This window comes from Haemorhous mexicanus, chromosome 6, assembly GCF_027477595.1.
Source record: "Haemorhous mexicanus isolate bHaeMex1 chromosome 6, bHaeMex1.pri, whole genome shotgun sequence".
Lineage (NCBI taxonomy): Eukaryota > Metazoa > Chordata > Aves > Passeriformes > Fringillidae > Haemorhous > Haemorhous mexicanus.
In genome coordinates, this window is record NC_082346.1 from 46,889,663 (window position 1) to 46,910,697 (window position 21,035).

A 21,035-nucleotide genomic window follows, 5' to 3' on the forward strand; every position below is an offset into this window, starting at 1 on the left:
TTAATCACCATGTCATTTTCCCATCTCCCTTCAGATGTAAGAAACTCACCTTCCAAACCAAATGTTTACAAAAAGCTCAAGTTAAAAACAGAATGATCAAAATTATGGATTGACTAAACTAGTGACTGTGGAATTCTCATCCTGGGATTCAGTATGATGGGGAAAAATTGATGACAATAAGGACTTTTAGCATGAACAAAGAGACATCAGTGTCACTATACTGCAACTAAAAAAGCACAAGTGTTAAAATGCCAGAATTCACATGGGTTTTGAGGCAAGAAGTTCAGTCCAGCCTGAGAAATTTGTGTTGGTTAAACCCTTTGCTTCAACAGATTTCCACTCTGTGTTTAATACCAGACAGTCAGGTGAAAGCTCACCCTGCTACACTGACAGGGGTGCAGCTGTAACTTTGCAGTGTGCAGCCTCGGGATGCCCTGTGAGACAGAAAGTCCCAGAGCACACAGGTATGAGACAACAAATCCCTCAGGGGACCTCCCTGGTGTACCTGTGCTTGCAATGCTAGTCCAATGCCAGAAGAAGGGAACACTAGCACATATGTTTAGCCAAAATGAAATTATGGCTAATTTCAATATACACACACTTTATCTTTGCAATAATGCATCCTATATTAAAAAAAAAAAGGGTAAAAAAAAAGGTAAAACAGCCTTACCAATTTATCCCACAAGAGTGGTACCAGTCTTCTTTTTGTTAACAATAATGAATTTTTGTCACTGTTTCCAAAACAAGCCCCCACATTTTTCTTTTGATAAAACTCAAAAAATATAATATTTTCAGGATAAAACACGTCTATTTTGAAGGCTGTCTTCTCAGCATAGCTCTATGAAGTTACCCCTAGTTACAACATAATTTTCACAGTACCCTCTCTAAGTTATCAGTGAAAGACAGGAAATACAAATTTTTTTTTTTTTCAACTCCTTTTAAATTCAGAGGCAGTAACAATTATGAGCTTCTGCATTGCAAGAATTGTGTTTGTTTGCTAACTAGGAGTACACCAATTATGGTTATAGTTAGAGACCTTTGATGAAGGAGTTCTGTATTGAAAAAAAATAAAAGAGGGAGATAAAAAAAGAGGAATATGACTCATTTGGAATCTGCTAAGATTTTAACAGTTGGGTGAATTCCCCACCCCCTTCAATATCATCCATGGGATGGGAAAATTGCACATTTTCTGTGTCCTTCAGTTTGATAAGCACAAAAAGTGCTGCTGTTAAGTGACTGCTTGGACAATTTACATGATGGAGATTGTAACTGGCTCTCTGAAATACAGTGAAGTACATGGAAAATTGTTTTAGGAGTAGGCACAAGAGAAAACGGAAGGTTAAAAATAAGGGAGAGTATAATGCGTTTCAAGCTCTTTTTACATTTTTTCTCTGCTCAAAAATTTGTTCTTTTTGTATCAAAGACGTAACATTTCTGACTCACATTGCACAAATATAGCCAAACAAGCATTTTAAACAGTCTTGCAAAAACTGCCTTCAACAAACAATAGTAATCTAAAGGGCAGGAGGAAATCTGTGAAATTTTCCTAAGGTAAATACTACTTAATTGAAAACATTTTCACCCTAAGAACTATAAAGACTGTCACTCACATCTCCTGCTATGCCTTTTTGATTACAGTAAGGAGTAGTTTAGATCAGATTCAGCTAGCATGAATTAACCAGATGGAATAAAGCCCAAATTTTATTAAATGACTAGACAATAATACCTTTTGCAGAGACAATAGTATTTTTTAGGCAGAGAGACCCAGCCACTATAGTGTTCACTGCTAGCAATTTCTGAACCATTTCAAAGTGATGCTGATGCTGGGATGCAACAGAGGTGTCAGAAATGGGAACAGTGCCAGTTTGAAATCTGGCTTGTGTGCTGTTAGGCACTAGGGATGTCCTTAGGCAAAGCAAGAATTTTCCTGGGGCAACAGCATGATGAGATTTTGATGGCAAAATTGCAGAAGTGGCAGATCAGCTTCTACAGACAGCAGCCTCCCAAGAATTGCAATGTTCTGCCTCAGCAGTACTTGGCTACGGTCCCTGGTTTTGCACATCCAACCTTATCCTTTTATCACCCTTAAAGCACTCTTGCTGGGGAAAAAGAATCCATTTAAATATAAGTTTACCCCAGCAGAGGAATTACATGGCCCTCTACTCCCCTATCTCCCTAAAACCAGAGTTGCTGTTATTTCTCAGCAAAAAACAGAAGCTGGGGACACAAGCACTTGCTCATTTCAGGGGCTCTTGTGCTTTGTCTATCTCAGAACACTGATTTTTTGGGGGAGAAATTCTCCCTAAAGCACCTATTGAGATTTGGAAAAGAAAATCAGTGAGAAGATAGAAAACGGGTTGAGCACAGAGGAAGAAACTTGATTTTGAGAAACTGGGAAAATGAAAAAGGGGCATAAATCAGTAAACAAAATGTCCCGTGTTATTACTATGTCAGAAAATTATTATTGTAATCTCTCCTCACTGGCTAAAAAGTAGGCAAAACTTTTTTTTCTGTATCTGTTAAAAAAAAAAAAAAAGAAAAATTGTCTCTATATTAAGGAAGAAGATACACAAAAATTCTGGGAAATTTCTACCTAAATTGATCTGTTTCATCAATCTGATAAATTTCTTAGTGTTTGCTTTATTTTGAAACAGAACATTAATCCATTGTTTAAATTGACCAGCCATTACTTATGGTGGCTGGTTTCAAAGTTGACGTTTCTGCTTTAAAAAATATTTACATTGTATTAAAAGGGTTATCTCTCAAAAAATCGGGCATAACAATGAAAATGGAATAACCAAAAGGCAATGTTGACAATTATGCAAAAAAAAAAGCGCTTTTCACCATTCATTTCCTGTGAATTCTGAATTATTTCCTGACAAGAAGAATTAATAACCCTGAACTGGATATTGATACTGTTGAAAACGTGCACTTGAGAAGAATCTTCAGAATGATTTGTTAGGGGTTAAGAAGGCCTGTTACCAGAGAGGCACTTATACATGTGAGAATTAGGTCCCAAATTCTTCAGTGTCCTGAGCTATTTTGTCACCATACATCTCACAGGCACTGGTTTCTGCACTTCTAACCTATGCTGGTGCTCAGTATTGTTACTAGCTTTGACAGTGAATAACTCTTGGTCAAAGCACTTGCCCAGGGCAGGGAAGAACTGTGCATCCATTGGGAGCTAAACCACCTTGATAGTAAGGCTGATTCTTGCAAAAAGAAGAAAGACTCTTGAAAACTGCACACAAGGGATCTCATCCTGTAGCCAATTGCCCAACAGTACTAGTCATGGCCTCTCTGGAGTTCCCCAATCTTGATTTATTGCCCTTCATCTTCAGTGAGTGCAGTAGATGAACACCCACCTCTTGCTCTGAGAACAAATCATACTGAGTGGGAAAAATGGACTCCTGGGAGGACATCTGAGAGTGCAAGCCCAGCCAAGCTAACCATGAGCTCCCTGCTTTCTGTATGAGTAAGTTATTTGGGCTGTAACATGAAAGTGACCTTATTCACACTAGTGATAGAGTTTGGACACTGAAGGAATGTGTTCAAGCTGTAAGTCAAGTCTCAGAGAGAAGCTCTTCTCCTGTAACCCTAATGTGAATGCATCAGGTCCAGACAGATTTCAAATACAGCCTGGTGCTTGCCTAAACAGCTGCCTGTAAATGTTACGCAGTTTTATGCTCAGAGGTTCTACTCTTTTGAGGTCCAGCCAGAAGTTATTCACCTCTGCCAATATGCTCACAGGACCTTACTCAAATACAGGGCTGGGCTGTGTTCAAAGGGATGGAAAATTTGTGTTCCTGTGAAGAGCTTCTAGGCACCTGAGTCCTTAACTGGATAGTGCAAAAAGTACTATTTGGCATGATTAGGGATGATTAGATTCTTTCCTAATGCATTTTATTGAAAATATACAATGTACTCTCAATTTAGAAAAATAGACAAGAACACCTCCAAACATACCCACATCTCCCCCTGAAGATATTCTTCCATAATTAGTGTCTTGCAAGTGATTCCAGGAATACTCTGTTTCCTTTTTAAGTCTCTCTGCTGGTAGGTTGCCATAACTCAAGCGTTGAATTTTTTAATCTCATGCAAATGATAATGACTTGTAGTTCCAAGGTACTACAAATAGATGGCAGTAGGAATTTGTGGATGCTCCATTTTTAGCACCTTGATGTATCTATTTTTTCATTAATTTTGATGTTTCGTCAATTTTTTTTTTTCTAATAGGCATAAAAATATGTGCATTTCCAAGTCAATGAAAAGCTAGTCAAATATTTCTGATTTTAGGAACAAAATGGGGATGAATAAAAATCTTCCAAAATTTTGAATTTCTTCTATGAAAGAATAACCAGTACTTTGCCAGCAAAGAATGCAGAATTATATTTGAGCTTCATCTACATGAAGCTCAAATGAAGCTACAAGTTACATTTTAGACATTTTGCTTCTTGAGCGAGTGTCTGTAGGAACTGTATAATGCACTGAATTTTACATAGGCCAATATCAAAGAATATAATTTGCTAGTAGCTACTGATCTAGAATATTAAAATTCATGTTTGCACAGAGTTCATTTTCCATTTTGCAATAGAAAAATGTATACAAGAGTGAAACTATAAAGTACATTAAGCTTTTTTGAATTTTTTTTTAAAAAAAGTTTGTGAATCTGGGTGTTAACTTTTAAAGAATTGAACCATTTCTTGCCCAATGTTACTTGAAAAAAATGAGCTGTGGGCCTCTATGTTGTCTAGATTTTGTTTTATGCAGCAATAATGCTGCTCTCTATTGTCTTTCTGTTTACAAAGGAACAAGCAATCTTTTTCCACGAGGGGATGTGTCCCTGGTAGCTAGAGGACACATTTGTCATCTAATTAGTTGCAGGTTTGTCTTTTTATTCTCTCTTTTCACAACTGTGATTATTTTGACTAATAATTATTGCTGTCTAAAGCATCAGGAACTATAAAATCATCACCTTGTGAGACCTTTGTGAATCTGTGAATTGTATTTCTATTAGACTATTACTATTTGCAGTAAATATTAATATTTCCTGGGGGGAAAGTCTTCTCATGGTCTACAAGAGTCTTTAAAATTCAATATTTGCCAAGGCTGATTTTTACATAGCATGTAAATCTGAAAAAGAATTTGTGGATAGGTATAGTTTAAACTAATTTAATAGCAGTTTTAATCTGCACATGTGTGCAGCAATTGGGGTCTTAGGTTAGCTCTTTGGAGTACAACTGGAAGTTTAGATGGATCTACTTTCTAACATTAACAATGTCAAAAATTAACTTGTGTTCATAAATCTTTCATTTCAGTATTTGTTTGCTGCTAAATTCCAGAAGTTTTAATTTCCATCAATACTTTTATGTGTGACAGCTGGTGTTTGACTATACAATTAGGAAGTGCTGTGCTGGAAAGTTGGCAAATTGTGGACAAGTGGAGAGAAATGAAACGTTAAGATTTTGTTGCCAGTTTTTTATAGTGATTGCAGATTTTATATATAAAATGTGGAAGCAGACAATCCAAACTGTTTAAAGATATTGAAAATCAAACAACCTGAGCTTGAGGCATGTTTTCCAGCATTTTTTGAGTTTGAAATTAACAAGCACGTTAATGTTCAGATATAGGTACAAATTTAAGTTATTAATGAGACTCAGGGTGAGTATCTGTGAGATTCAGCCCCCTCTGTAATTACAAGTTTTCCATATCCAAACCAGAGAAAGTAGCTCTCTATTGTCCTATTAGATGTGTTCTGTGCCAGCATGAAGAGCCTGAAATAATTAAATGTAAAAAATTTTATCAGAGTGATATTTACTTGTGATTTTTATTTTGTTTGAGTAATCATAATGTGGTTCTGTATTATTAGTGTCATTTTAACCATAAATATTTCAGAACCTTGAATTACATATTTGAAAATCAGATCATTTAAGGATCATTACTTACTTTTATAACATTTCCATTTCTTTGCTTTCTGAAACAATGAAAGATGGAAATTTTTTTTATAAATAAATATATCCTATTGGATATAAATCTAACCACTTTGTAGTCATCAGAATCTTTACACCGATGATTCTGCAGGAGACAAACACATCTCCTTGTAGGAATATAGCTTGTATTTTCTGTTTTCAATGACATTAAGCAAGTATATTTTTTTTTATTATTTTCATACAAAAGCAATAATTCCAGTATTCTCAAAAATTTTAATCTTACTTGAGAGAGGGGAAAGAAACTTGTTCAAGCAGCTGCCTGCCACATCTGCATTCCTCTGGAAGACAAGAACTGTCAGTTCTGCTTCAGGAAAACTCTGCTGTATTTTATTTTATTCCCTCCATTACTTATTCCGCCTCAGTGCAGTTCCTCCTCCTGAAAAGGTGGGTGGACCTTGCAACTTCACTACCCAGGCATCAAGAAAATGCTGAAGCATGCTAGAAGAATCAGGAGGACAGAATATAAAGGAAAAATTAAATGAGGGGGAGGATCTGCTTTGCCATTGTCATGTGAAAATAGAAAGTTGGGACAGAACTGATGCACCATCTGACAGGATATGATTTATTTGAAATTTGGGTGGGTAGAAGTACTCTCTGAAAAAGAAATGAGTATTTGCATGAGTAAGGCCTATGAAAGAGACAGGATTATCTTAATTTAAATATCTGGGGAAAACAGAAACATTATTTTTCAGAGCAGCACATTGAGTATAACTCAGGAACATACAAAAACCTTAAAATATAATCTCTGCAGAGAAAAAAAAAGTACAAACAAAAAAATCCAACAACCAAATAGGTTTTCACTATTCAGGAGTCTTTAGTTTTGGAGGTAAAACAATAGAAAATTTATATGCATTCATTTATCCCAGTATTTCTGGAAACAGTTATTTTAATAAAGGAACAGTTTGATTCAACATATAGGACCTTTTTAACATGATAATCTGGCACGTAGTCCTGGAATCAGTGACTAGATAATGAAGTCTATAAAACTTCTATAAAATATATGGTGGGAAAACTGGTTATTTACTTTTTTCATGCATATTTTTAGTTGTTGTGTTTGAAAATATTAACAAAAGTTTCAGGAAAGAGTTGCAGTTAATGTAAAGCTACCAATCTCTAATCCATTCAGCTGCCTGACTGGCTTTGTCACAACAAATTCTGGTTGTGCAGTGCGTTGCTTCACAGAAGGGATGAAGATATGGATGACTTGTAAAATATGCTGTCCATTTTTTATAAAGGAGGTGATAACAAAAGGAAAGGGCAGTAACAATAAAACAATAAAAAAGAAACAATAGCCTAAAATATTTCATCAGTCAGTAATTCCCCTAAAGAATTGTAAGAACAGTGTTCAAATAATGTTTCTGATGTAAGAAAGTCATTGTTATTAGATGAAATTATTAATTTTTAAAAGCTTTTAAATCTGAAAATTTTTCATCTGTTGGGTTTTTCTTTTATAACAAGAAAGAGAGATTCTTACAGATAATATAATTTCTCTCCTAAGTAAACCAATCTATTTGCCCAAGCAGATTTATAAGTTAGATCTCACACTGCCAGTAACTGATCATGAAAAAAAGAAATTATATTTTATCAGTCAGCAGTGAAATGAAAAATGAATGATTCAGTGTCATGTATAAAGGATGAGTCACAGGATGGGTTGCACAGAGGAATTAAATCTATGGGGAACATAACATATATATACCAATATCATATTATCTCATTACATGTTAAAAATTGTGTCCATCTTGATTTGTCTATATACACCCATGTATTTTTCCCAATTTGTCTTGCAAAAATAAGAGTGAGGAAATGAACCAAAAAATTACTAAAGCAAAGAGCTACTCTCATGCTTATCTTTGTTATTTATGTGTCTGTTTTTTGAGCTTGTTTGTGATCCTTCCAGAGGACAGCAATCTTGAATACCTTGCTGGACTACTCATGGTGCAGTCACCAAAAACTTTAAGCCTCTGTAGTATATGTCAATGAATAAGACCTATTTATGCAACCAGAAGACAAATGATCCACTAATATCCTGTTTTCTATAGACTGATAAAGTTCATGGGCCACCTGAAGGGTCAGAGAGGAATGGTTATATAATGTATGCTGTGAATGTGTCATTATCCAGAAAAACATTTAAAGAGCATTACAGCTGTTTCAGGAAATTCACAGTTCAGGGTGAAATGTACCATATGTCCATCAATACCTAGGCACAGCAGGGTGCATTAAGAAAACTGTTTAGGTGGCTCCCCATTGTGCCAAGGCTTTTGAAGACATATGGTACTTTTCACCCTTGACTAACATTTCCTTTCATTCCTTGTTATCTGTAGCCACCTTAAACATTCTTTGAGTGTCATTTTCATTTCCAGTTACATGTGTACGTATGAATGAACATGTGCATGAGAAAAAGAGGGAAAGGCAGTTATTTAGAAGACTTCCTTAGAAGACTTCCTTCTCTATTCTTAGAGATTGAAAGGTTGTGTGCCAAATTTGGCAATTCTCATTGCTTCATAGACAGGGAACAAGTGAATTTCTGACACTGTACACAAGATGCAAACAAAAAGAAGTCTGAGCCTTAAACTAGAAAAAGAAAATAGAATGAAAAAATCTGTGTTCATGACTGGAAGAAGAGATAATAGAAATTAAAATAATAGTAGCAGTAATAGTACCAGTACCAATACCAGTACTAGTACAAGTAGTAATAGATCAGTGATAGGAGCATAAGTAGTAACACTAGCAATAAGAGTAGCACCATATAAGACATGGATATTTTTACTAATTTACCATAACTACCTAAATCCATTTATAAAGAAACATAATATCCTCTCTAGAAAGTGCATGCCAGTAAAATTCTTTATCACCTTTTTGAAGAATTGCTGATGTCTAATGTCCCAAGTTAGGGAACTCACCCCTCTATTTTGTGTTCCTTGTTAATTTTCTGAAAACTGATGAACTGAATGTGGGCTAGATGCCTTTTCAATGTATTAGCAAGTAAGTTCCTTGTCCAAGGTTCCAAAGTTATCTTCTATCCTAATGTTGTCCTTCTAAGTAGATGTGATATAAAATATTTATATGCACTCTAGAAGGGTGGATGAGGATATCTTGCAGACATTTTTCCTGAAAACTAGGGGAAAACTATCTTTTCCAAATGAAGTGTGAGAGAATTTGAAAAGTACATTCTGAAAGAAAAAAGTGTTTCAAGTCATTATTGCAGCACCCAATTTTGTAAATTCCCATCACCTGTGTTCTTGACCGAGATGCTTCCTCCTTAGCTTGTCTAGAATGAATTAATCATATGGGAGATGGGGACAGGAAAGCTAGTATAGTAATTCAGTAGCTTTCCAATAAAAGTTAAAGGAGTAATGTCAGAAAAGGATGCATTAAGCTCAGCTGCTTCAGACAGTACTGTAGCTTGTTCATCGCTATAAGGAGGTTCTTATTCCCCAAATGCAATACAGAGACATTTGCCTGTTCACAGGGTAAGTGCCAAAGACACTGGAAATGTGATGTCTAATATTCATTATTTCATTTATTTCTTGCCCCAAGGAGTGAAAATTCCTTCAGTAACAGAGAATTTGACTTCACTTCCATGGGAAAATATTAAATGTGATATAATTTCATAAAGTAGGCAATTTTCATTTTCCCCGCTGGATTTTATTCTGTTTTCATGCAATTACCAAGTATTTAGGAGAGAGGGAAGTAAAGAATTTGCATGAATTATTCATTAGGTGGACTCAGAACCGTTACCCAGGGGAAAGACTGAAGTTCAAGCTCTTACTACCAGAACAATACTAAAATAAAACACTTAAAGATTTAATGCCAGGATGAGAGGTGGTAGGAACATAAACCTATTATTTGTGGAGATCTCTTCAATCTAGTTTCTGCCATCTGATTTCTGTCATGAATTCTTTCTCTTCTCAAATAACAGCACATTATGTCCTAGGAACTCTTTATTAGAAAAAGTGGAAGAAAACACTCTTCACCTAGACTATTTTACAAACTGAGTTCACTTGCTTTGGAGGATCAGAGAGAGAAATCATAAAATCTGGACAGGAGATACAGTCATTCTTTTGATTTGACAATATATAGGAACATCAATTAATTGTTTACCAGGCAAAATGGTGACATAAATTTAAAAAGCCTGAAAAAGAAATAGTCCAGAACAAAATATAAAATATTTTTTAACTGGATCTGAAAAGCATGCTGATATGAATGAGAAATGGCTATTTTTTTAATCTTCTACATAAAATTCCAAAACACAAAAAAAGTAGAGAAAAATTGTATTTATTAAACATATTTTCAGAAGAACTGCAGCAGCAAAATTTGCTGATCTACATCACCTGCACGCTCATGAATCATGTTCTTAGTTGGTCTGCTACATATTAAAAAAAATTTACTAGATAGTACAATATTTTCTTCAAGCCAATTTAGCAAAACATAGCTAAAGCTAGAACAGAAGACAGCTGGGGCCAGTATCTTTCATGTCTTTTGCTCCTGACATAAGCTGAACAGTGACTAAAAGCACATTAGGAAGAATGCACTGCATCTAAACACTGTTTTGATACACTAGGGATTATGTCTGAATCAAAGTTGGCACACAGTTTTAAGCAATGAGCCATTATTGAGCCATACCTGACATTCAGGAAAACAAATATCTCCTTCATATTAGTGATTAAATCACTTATTGAAAATAGAAATGAAAAACTAAAAAAGTGACACTGTCAAAGAAGCAAATACAGTGACAACAGGGTAGTTCATGTAAAATTCATATCCCTCAAGGAAACTTTTCTCAGACTTTGAAAAGTCAAGTGTCTTGGACAAAGAACTGAACATGCTCACAGTTGCTCTGTGTTCTCAAAGATCTACCTTTCCCAAATGCACCCACTCTATCTCTCTTCACTAATCTGTTTGACAGATCCTGTACACCACGAAATTCTGTCTTAAAGGGGTTTGGAAGTTATGAGCTTCACAAAACCCCATTGGTAGTGCCATGAAAGGAGTTTTATCTGAGGTGAGGGTAAGGGCAAACTGCAGGAAAGATGTACAGAATATCTTATGATGCAGACAATGAGATCCAAGGCTGTAAGGAAATGTGAAGTGCTGAAGTCTATATTTCACTTCAAAACCAAAGCAGAAGCAGGTTATTTTGTTTATCCTTATTCTTCCTCACAATCAAAGCTTTTTTCTCAGGTTTGAAGGAGGAAGGAAGACATTAGGATGAAATTTTTTTTGCCCTTTGCCCTCATAAACTTGTTGTCTCCTTCTGACCTCACTAGGAGAAGAAGAATTTTCATGGAGTTTTTTTTAACCCCTCTAATTCATCTGTCTTCAAAGGATTGATGCTGCATATTGGTACCAAGTGTAATGTGCTTAAATGAATGTTCCTTTATTTAGATCTTTTTGTTCTTGAGCTGTAATAAGTTTGCTACTCAATAAAAACAAAAATAAAACCTTTGGTTGCTTTCAATTTCCTTATTTTCTCTTCATTTTCTCCTTTCATCTTCTTTTTTTTTCCTTCCTCCCTTTCTACTTTCCCCTTCCCTTTTCCTTTTCCTTCCCTTTTTTTTTTTCTTTTTCTTTCCCTTTCCTTGGAAAATCTCATTGCACTGTGGTGTAAAATACTTTTTGTCATCCAGAAATTTCATCCAGGATTAAATTTTCCAGCACTTAAATCATTAGGCAAGATCTAATTTTTCTAAGATTTAATTCACTGGAACACACAAAGAAACTACTTCTATCTAATATTCTCTGTCATGAAACGACATCCATCTTCAAACTCCTGAGTTTTTAGGGAAACTAGGGACAGAGAACTAGGTTTCAACCACCTGAATGTTCCAACTGTCTTAATATTCTGACGGGCTGAAAAAGATACACATGAAAGTTCATGTTGGATCTGATAAATCTTTGCACAATAAATGTTCTATTGTAATTTTGTCTTTCAATAAATAAACTACATCTTTTTGAAAATGAGAGAAAAAAATATGAAGAAAGGATAAAGCTGAGTTCTAATTCCAAACATCTGTATTAATTCAGACACTTTGGATTTAGATCAGATAAATCCGGTGGTTCCACCATCATCTTCAAGTACTTAGAAATAAAATAAAGAAAGAAACAAGATCAATATAAATCATGTAAAAAAAACTCATTAAAAACCACCCCTCTTGAGTCCTTTTTCAAATTAAATAATCAAATTTCAAATTTTAATAATAAAATATATTGTTTTCCTGTCCTAACTTCAGAGAACCTGGTAGTATTTGTTAGGATTTGCATTTTTGATTCTATGACTATTTAAAAGACCAGATTTCTTAAAAGTGTCTAAAGCTTCATGAAACACAGAGAACATACATTTCTTTGATCCATTAGCACCTTTTCCTCAACTATCTTTAACAAGAAAGAATTTATGTTCAGGTACATCACTTATTGAGTGCACATATGTTTGCATCGGTGCTTTCAAATGAAAAAGTCATTTGACACATACATGCATACAGAATCCATCACTCAGAGACAGAAGACTTAACATTCCTATTAAGCACAAACACTTTCAAAAAGTAAGATATGTGCATGTAAAGGAAGGTGGAAAACATCCTCAGAATTTCTCCTGTTGTGTATTGGCAGGACACAAAGTATCAGAAGCTTTAAAAATTAAGACAATCTAGTAAAATGATGGCTGGAGACATCATCGTCACTCCGAGGAAAAGAATCTTAAAGTAGCCTGAAAAAACAAATTTGAAAATTAAATTTAGGCCAGATAATAAATTTTTAAAAATACATTAATACATACATAAATTAACTTAATCTGAAATGTCAATAAAATCACCATTCCCTTCTTGTCTTCATAATATTTCTATTTATGAAATTATTTTCTGTAAATAAATCACACCAAATAAGGAATAGTCACTGCAAATTAACAAAGCAGGATGAATCTGCTTTCCAAAAATTTTTTGTAAACTCTTTTAGATTAAATAATGCATCTATCTCATAATTGCCAGGCATTAACATATGCAATCTGTACAGAGGATAAGTATGTGATTTCCTTTGAATTTAAATATTTTTGACAAAGCAGTACTACAAATCTTTTAAAATTTCTCCTCATCTTATAACATTGACCCTATTTCTTTGCACAAGTCTAATGGAGAAAGCTGTTATTCCTTCCCTTCCTATCACCACTACAATAATCCTATTTCTACCCTCCTCCCCTGAAAAAAAAAAAAACTATATCTTATTCACAAAAAAGAAAAATGGCACACAAGGGACAAAAAGTAACAAAGCATAAATAAATGAAGCCCTAGAGCCATTCCAAATTCTCCTACTCTTTTACCTGAAGATTGTCAAAAAATGCTGAGGTTCTTGATACAAAATGATGTGAGAAGTCATTGGGGTACTTTTAGCACTTTTGCGTTACTGTCAAACTACAAGGTGAAGTAAAGAAACTTACATTTCAGTGCCTAGACCTTGTGTTTGAACAGAATATTACATCTTTCCTCTGAGTGCAAGTTTCAGTAGGAATGCTTTATTGTAGTAAAAAAGAGTGTCTCCCTTTCATTTTAATGATCATCAAAACAGAACCATACAGATTACCAGAATGTGCAGGGAAAACAAACAAACAAACAAACAAACAAAACCAAAACGGAACAGCTCTTGTGATCCTATGAAATACCTTTGTTTGCAAGAGTGATTCCCACTGGTCGAGTTTCTTGTTCTTTGTTATATATTGTATATATTTTTTTAATACCTGTCACAACACACCAGTGTTTTTCCATCTCTGATTTTTATTGATCCCCTTATTTTCTTGTTTCCTTTTCCCTTTTTCTTTGTGGTTAGCTCTTTGGAGGCATTACTCAGAGCAATACTATGTAACATCAATGAGAGAGCAGGCTGCCTCTTCGTTGTATCCGTGTCTGTTTAATGGTGCAAGTTCACACAAACTCCCTTGCCTGGGCTTTCATCTTCCTTTAGTGGGTAACAATTCCTGAGGATTAACTCTGTCTGGCCTGTTGAAAGTTGAATCTGATGCTGGTGGCTTTGGCTGTGCTTTCTTCCCTTACAGGAAAGCCTCTGGAATTAAACCATAGGCTCACTTGACAAAAACAACATGTTCCAAAAAGCAACTGATGATATGAGGGAAATAGCAAGATTTGGGTGGTAAGTGCTCTGCTTATTCTCTATATGTGGACTTGAGTTATTCCTTCCTGCAAGAATAGAGGTAGAGCAATAAAGAGCAAAGCTTGGACAAGGCAATGAAGGATATCAATAAATTTCTGCTAACAGCTTTGCCCTTTGTCTTTATTGACTTTCGCCTTTTTAACCCGCAGTTAAGCTACATTTGATTGCTCATCTTTTGAGCTAGTCCCACTATTGGAGAGTGACACAAAATGTTTCTAGTAATTTTAGGGAACACAGCACAGTAGTTTGCAAAAAGGCACTTGGGGATGAATTTGCTGTCCTTTATGCAAATACTTCATTTGATAACAACAATGGAATTACTCAACTTGTGCTCTATCTGATCAGCTGATCCAGATACAGAATAATTGCAACTTCACTAAGAAGCCTCAGTATTCACTATCCAGTCTTGATACCTGAGATTATTCTGAGGGAAATTATATATACCTGACAACAGTAATTTCACACTGTTTCACATTTCCTCATTCAGTAGCTTTTCAGATTCCTGACTACAGCCTGGTAGCCAGCCATCCCAGGATTTAACTTCAGACTGAACATTGCCAGTGAGGCTGAATATAACTTACAGACATTGTCAGTATGATGTCAGAGCTTTGGTAAATCAGCATAACTCCCCTTGCATGAGTTTACTTGAGTAGTAGTGTTACTGTTCTATTTGTTTTCTGAACTGGAAGATCTCTGTCAGATCTCTGATGGATTATGTTTTGGATGTAGAATGCATTATGTAGAAAAAAAATTGGTAGTGCTGTGACATACAGGCCTGAGTACAATGAATTTTCAAAACCAGAAAAACCTTGTATTCTCTATATTTTTTTAAATCTATAAATTAAGACTATATGGCTGGATGGATAACTGGTTTGTTTGTTTTGGTTTGAGTTTTTTTCCTAAGTAATTTCTTTTTTCCAGAGGTTGCTTGCAAGAATAAAAAGAAAAACACATAAAAGAATCTAGTATTAATTCAATGCATCAAGTTTTACTTACAAAGAATGCATGGGGAATTTTATATGAGGAAAACAAACTAGTTTCTTTCTTTTTTTTCCCACATCATGCAAAATTTTTCTCATTTGTTTATCTTTCAGACATTGTTAAAGTTTTCCTGGTTGTGCTTGGTGGATTTTGTTTTATATTTTTATATTTCTGTTAGCTTTTACTTCTCTTTTTTAAAAATGTATTTATTTATGTATACAGCGCAACATTTTGCATGAAGTTTCATGGAATGTCTTCAAACATTCAGTGCAACTACTACCTGAGATTTCTCACATGTCTGGGTATCACTGAAGCGACTTGGTCATTCCTTACAGTCACCTCAAACTGAAGGCAGTCACTATGGAGGTTAAGATTAAACACATATGTTTTAGTCAAATATCATTTATTAGGACCAGAACAGGATAAATTACAAGGGCTGGAACTATATAGTATATTAGAACATAGGAATTTAGTCACCTCTTGGCCACAAAATCTAGAGATTATGAAGAATATCTCTCACAAAGTACTGGTAAAACTCCTCCTTTTTTCATCCAAGACCTCATTATCTGATATGGAAAAAATGTCCCAAAAGGAGCACATAGTTGAAATAAAATTAATGGTATATCCTAAGTACTGAAATTGTATTTCTGAAAGTTTAAAGCTAATACATTGGTTGCAGTTGGTAAGGTTTTGGTAGGGGTGGCCTCTGTGGGAAGAGGTCAGTGTCTGGCCTGTGCCAGACACAGCCAATTCCATCGGTCTCCTACCACAGAAAGAACATGGTGCCATGTCTGGGGAAAAATGTTTCAGAAAAGAGAGAAGAAGAGGATACAAAGAGTATGACAAACAATAAGGAAAATACAGAGGTCAGAGAAGGAGAATGAAAAACTTCATAGTGGAGTAGGTATCTACTGCAGCCTGGGGAGGATTCATGCTGGAGCAGTTGGGTATTCAGGAAGGAACAATGTCTGATTGGAAGACAATGCTAAAGCACAGGAGCAGGCTGAGGAAAGAGAAGCAGAAAGGAACTTCTGTGTACAGACTGTAACACACACATACCAAATGCAGAGCCTCACTGTGCTGCTCAGGGTGCTGAGATCAGTGTGAAGAGAAGGACCTGAGAAGTAAATCGGGAAAATATGTTGATTTAAAGTTTATCTACTTGTTTCTTAGGACCCAAGTTGGCAATAAATTAAATTAATTTTTTACCTAGTGACAATGTTTAACCAGTGACAACAAGCTGCATCAATCTCGTTGTCTTTATCTTGTCCCAGCTTTCTAATCCTGTTTTCTCCCCATGTCCTGTTGAGGAGGAAGAGATATGAGCTGCTGTGTGGACATTTGGCTGTTAGCTAAGCCTAACTTGCTATATCTGTGAATGACACATAAAATATCGACAAAAAAAGCCTTTCAGCTGCTAGCCTATCAGAGGATTTAATCCATATCAGTGAACACAGAGCATTTAAGTAATTAGAGAAAAGGTAATTGAATAACAGTTACTAAGAGGTATTAATGAGGGTGACAAGATTACTAAATGGACTTATAGGATCATACTGTTTTCTGACTAACACTTGTAGAGTATTACATCATATAAATGACATTAGAAAGAGGATGGAATTAAATAAGGCAAAGTAAAAGTTGACCTGAAAAAAACAAGACCTCAAAAAACTATTAGGATATTACCAAGTGGAAACAGAAAAGTTGAAGCCACTCAGCAATACAATTATGAGGTCCGAGCTTCTTGTCTGTCAGAAAAGTTTGTATGATGTATGGTTCACCATAAAAACAAGTGGAAGAAATCCCAACTAATCTTTTTTTGAGGGGAATTTTTTTAGACTTATATGACAAGAAAAGAATTGAGTTTCTAGTGTCTACGAAAATGTGTGCATAGGTGTGTGCCCACTTTTCACCAGCCAAAATTCTATTCAGCCATTGTAGACATGTGCTGTTCCTGAGAGAATAAGATCAACTGAGATGGAGTTTAACTGGCTTGGGCATGATAGATGTGCAATTAGGCTGGAGCTTGCTTATTAGGTCAGAGTACAGGCAGGACAAGCTGAAACCTGTTAGGCAAAAAGATACAGACATGAAAATATGGGCATAAATACAGAAAATCACACAGTGCTGTTCACAGGCTCAGGTAGGTAATTTAAGACAGAATTCTGAATTTCAAACTTGCTTCAGGTAACTCTTCTATCCTTCAGCAATATGTTGTACATAAAATCTGATACCAACACTAGAGAAAATAGCATGGGTCAAATGTTTCATTATACAGGCCTTTTGAAAAATAATTTCTTGCTATAAAAGTGTGATTGACAATAAATGAACGTGTAGGTAACTGTAGGAGGCAGCTGGGAGAATTAAAATTACAAGAATAAATGATGTCTCTATTTTCCCAGCACGATTTGTCAACTTCTCCTTACAAAGGGCTCAAGTAACGATTCTATTATTGTGTAAAACTCAGAATTTTTTTTCTCTTAAAATGTATTAAGTTCCATGAATATTTGTGTGCACACAAAATGAATGAATAAGGGAGACAGGACTGCAACCCTGCATCTACATCTGCTAAGGCAGAGTGTCGCCTGGTGGATCTGATCTCCAGGACTCCAAAAATCCTTCCCTCTGTAGCTGACTGTACTTACCCAGCAACTACAGCATGAGGCACACACAGGATGATCCAGCTCCTCCATCCTTCTCAAATTAATACATTCCCACTTTTTTTATTTTTTTTTTAATATTAAGAAGCAATTTTGTCATCCTTGTTTTGGTTCAGGAATGTCTACCCTGTTTTAATTCACTGCAACCACTGTAACTATTTATATGCTCTTTATACACTCTTCATATGCTGTCTTTCTGACTATACACCAGTTAAATCTCATTGAGTGCCAACATATCTTCCCTTAAGTGCCTAGGGAATGGCCAGCTTTCATGTAAACTTGTTTATGGCAATACCTATGAAGGTATACTTTTCTGAATTGCTTTGATTCAGTAATCAGTCCAAGATGGGAATAGAAATTATATTTTCTGCAGACTTTATGTCATTTCTCCATCCTGAAAGCATTGTATATTATAGGAGAACATTTTTCTCACGCTATTCCTATGAATATTGTTTTATACTCAGCCAAGTAGGATTAGATAGAGAGAAAATAACTTGGAATTTGTTGGGATATTTCTCTCTACCCTGTATATCTACTCTATCTAAAAACACTACAGATACATATATGCATATTTTTATTAAAAAAACCCATCTATTTCAAAAAAATTGAATAAATTTTTGATCATAAATCCCTTTTCTTTTGTTTGGACATTGTTCTCCTGCTTTCTGTCCAATAAATTCAGCTGGATCCTATTTAATAAGATTCCAAGCTTGCCATAATTCTTCTGTCATCATTTTGTCATTAAAATATACCCACCCAGAACAGACTGCTATTTTGTTTTTCTTTTGCTCTCCCTCCACCCTTACAAGTGGATGACATAAGCAGAATTTAAAACTGCTTTTTTCCTATTTCATCCTTGGACAGTGAAAATTTTAAGGTTAATTAAACATTAAAAACAAGAAAAAATAAAGAGCTCTAGATATATAAAGGTAAATGTCTTTTACTTACATTCCATGCTTCTTGCCAAAAAAATTGATCCAATAATTGTTATTTTGAAATTTCAGTGGTATATCTTAAAAACTGTTGAAAGATTTTTAAAAAAGAGAAGACTAAATTTTCTGATTTTTGTAATGAAAATGATAGAGCATGGAGATATGTGTGTATATAAATATCTATACACGCACAAGTATATGTGTGCATGTATACATAATAATATGCATATGTAGCATCACATGCAAACGCTCACACATATTTAGCAATATTTTATTGCCAGGATGGATCCATCTATGCCAATATGAAACTAAATTCACTCTGATTTGAGAAATATGCCTTTCCACACAGAGATGGAATATGAGAAAAACTAGATTTTTCTGAGTTTTACAACAGGATTCCTAAATGTTCATATCAGTATTCTTATGTAGAAAAGAATGAATCAAGATAATATAATTTAGCTAAAGTAATGTGAAGATATTTGAATGCCTATTCTTCTGGCCATTCTATCTCACTGACTATAGGAGAATCACCAAATTAATGAAAGTGTCAGTCTTGGTAGTCTGGTCATATTAATATTAGATGTTTTGGATTCTGCGTTATGCCGAAACCTGAATGGTGTTTAGTGTCAAACTAGAGAATGATTTAGAAGTAAAATGAGAGAATGATTTATAAGTCAAAGTAGAGAATGATTTACCAGATCATTTATCATAGATTTTTACAGACTACGATTAAAATATTTGTTCTAAACAGTTGCTTAGTTCTGTTGCCCCAAATTTGAGTTCAAGCTTCTGAGAATGACACTACAAATATTTTTGTTTCTGTTGACCACTAAGTGTCTAAAAATGATGCTCATTGTCCTGAAGCAATTTACTATAAGAAGTATACAAATGCTATCAATCCTTTTTATTTCTACAATTGGCACAATGCCTTGTAGAGGAGTCAGCAATGGTTGTTGTGCTGGCAATCTGTATTTAAGCTTTCTACATTTAATCTGTTTTTATTGAGAAAATCTTAATTTGGAATTTATATGTGAAAGTTCCAGGCATTGTTTTCTTGTTTAATCTTCACTATTTACACAATATTACTTTTCAAGTTTGCACAAAAACAACTTTATGGTATGCCATAAACAGGCACTAAAGACTTCAGTTTTATAAGTTTCTCAAAGAAAATAATTTTTAATTGTACTATCTGTGTTACTGTGAAGCTAAACTGCCCTTGAGAAAGTGATTTGAATGTATGCTTCTGAGTTCAAAATAATCATGTGTGAAGGAAAAAAATGAAACATATAAACTATAGCTAAATGGTAAGAGATTTAATGTTACCATTCCGTAATAATATTCTAAAATGTTTTACAAATATTACCGACCTACCAGTATTTTCACATTGGTAGACCAATGTGGAACAGACCCAGAGGATTGTGTGGTACTTTTTTGTCAATTGCTGTGAAGTTCAGTGGGAAGACAGTAGCTTTGAAAGAAATAAAATATTTTCCAGCCTCTCTATTTTGAAGCTCTGATAGACTGCTTACTGTCTCCTCTTAGAGCAATTATTTCTCTTTATTACAAGGTGAAGACTAAGGCACACAGTGGTTCCCTGGTAATAAAAAGACTTGAGTGCACTGTAAGGTCCTAGCCATAAAATAACTGCTAAATCAGAACACGGTACAGTGCCATTCTCATCAGTCTGCAGACAGAAATTGGAAGGACAAAAATAAACTTTATATTAATCTCAGTGTTCTGAACCATTTAACTCATTGGCAAATTCTCTTTTTTTCTCTTTGAAATGTCTGTTTATCTCTAGTAGAGGTACAAGTTTATTGTTATCCCTTTTTATTGCTTCTTTTGCCTGCATCTCAAGTAAGATATCATTGTGAAAAAGCAAAGGATGCAGAAGAAAAAAGAAAAAAACCCCGCAGTCCTGCAGAGCTGATATATCCACCTCCTGTGACCTATTACACACCAAAGCTTCTTAAACTTGCTATCCAGTACGTAAAATCTGGTTTAATAACATGAACTATCAGCCAATATTTGTCAAATCCACTCAATACACATGGAGTCATTGGAGCTGTGATAGACTGAGATAGATATAGGGATAATGTGCATATAAATGTATATATATACATATATATATCAGCTGGTAACTGTGTTGAGTTTTTTACTGTAACTTATTAGTAAGTATCTGATCAGGGCACTTCATATGTACAAATAGGTTTTAAAGTACTTTGCAGTACAAAATTTAATAGTAAATGAAAGAATTCAGACTTTAGGACCAAAATTTAGAGTGGATCCACAGATTTTACAGCTCTACCTTTCTCCCAGAG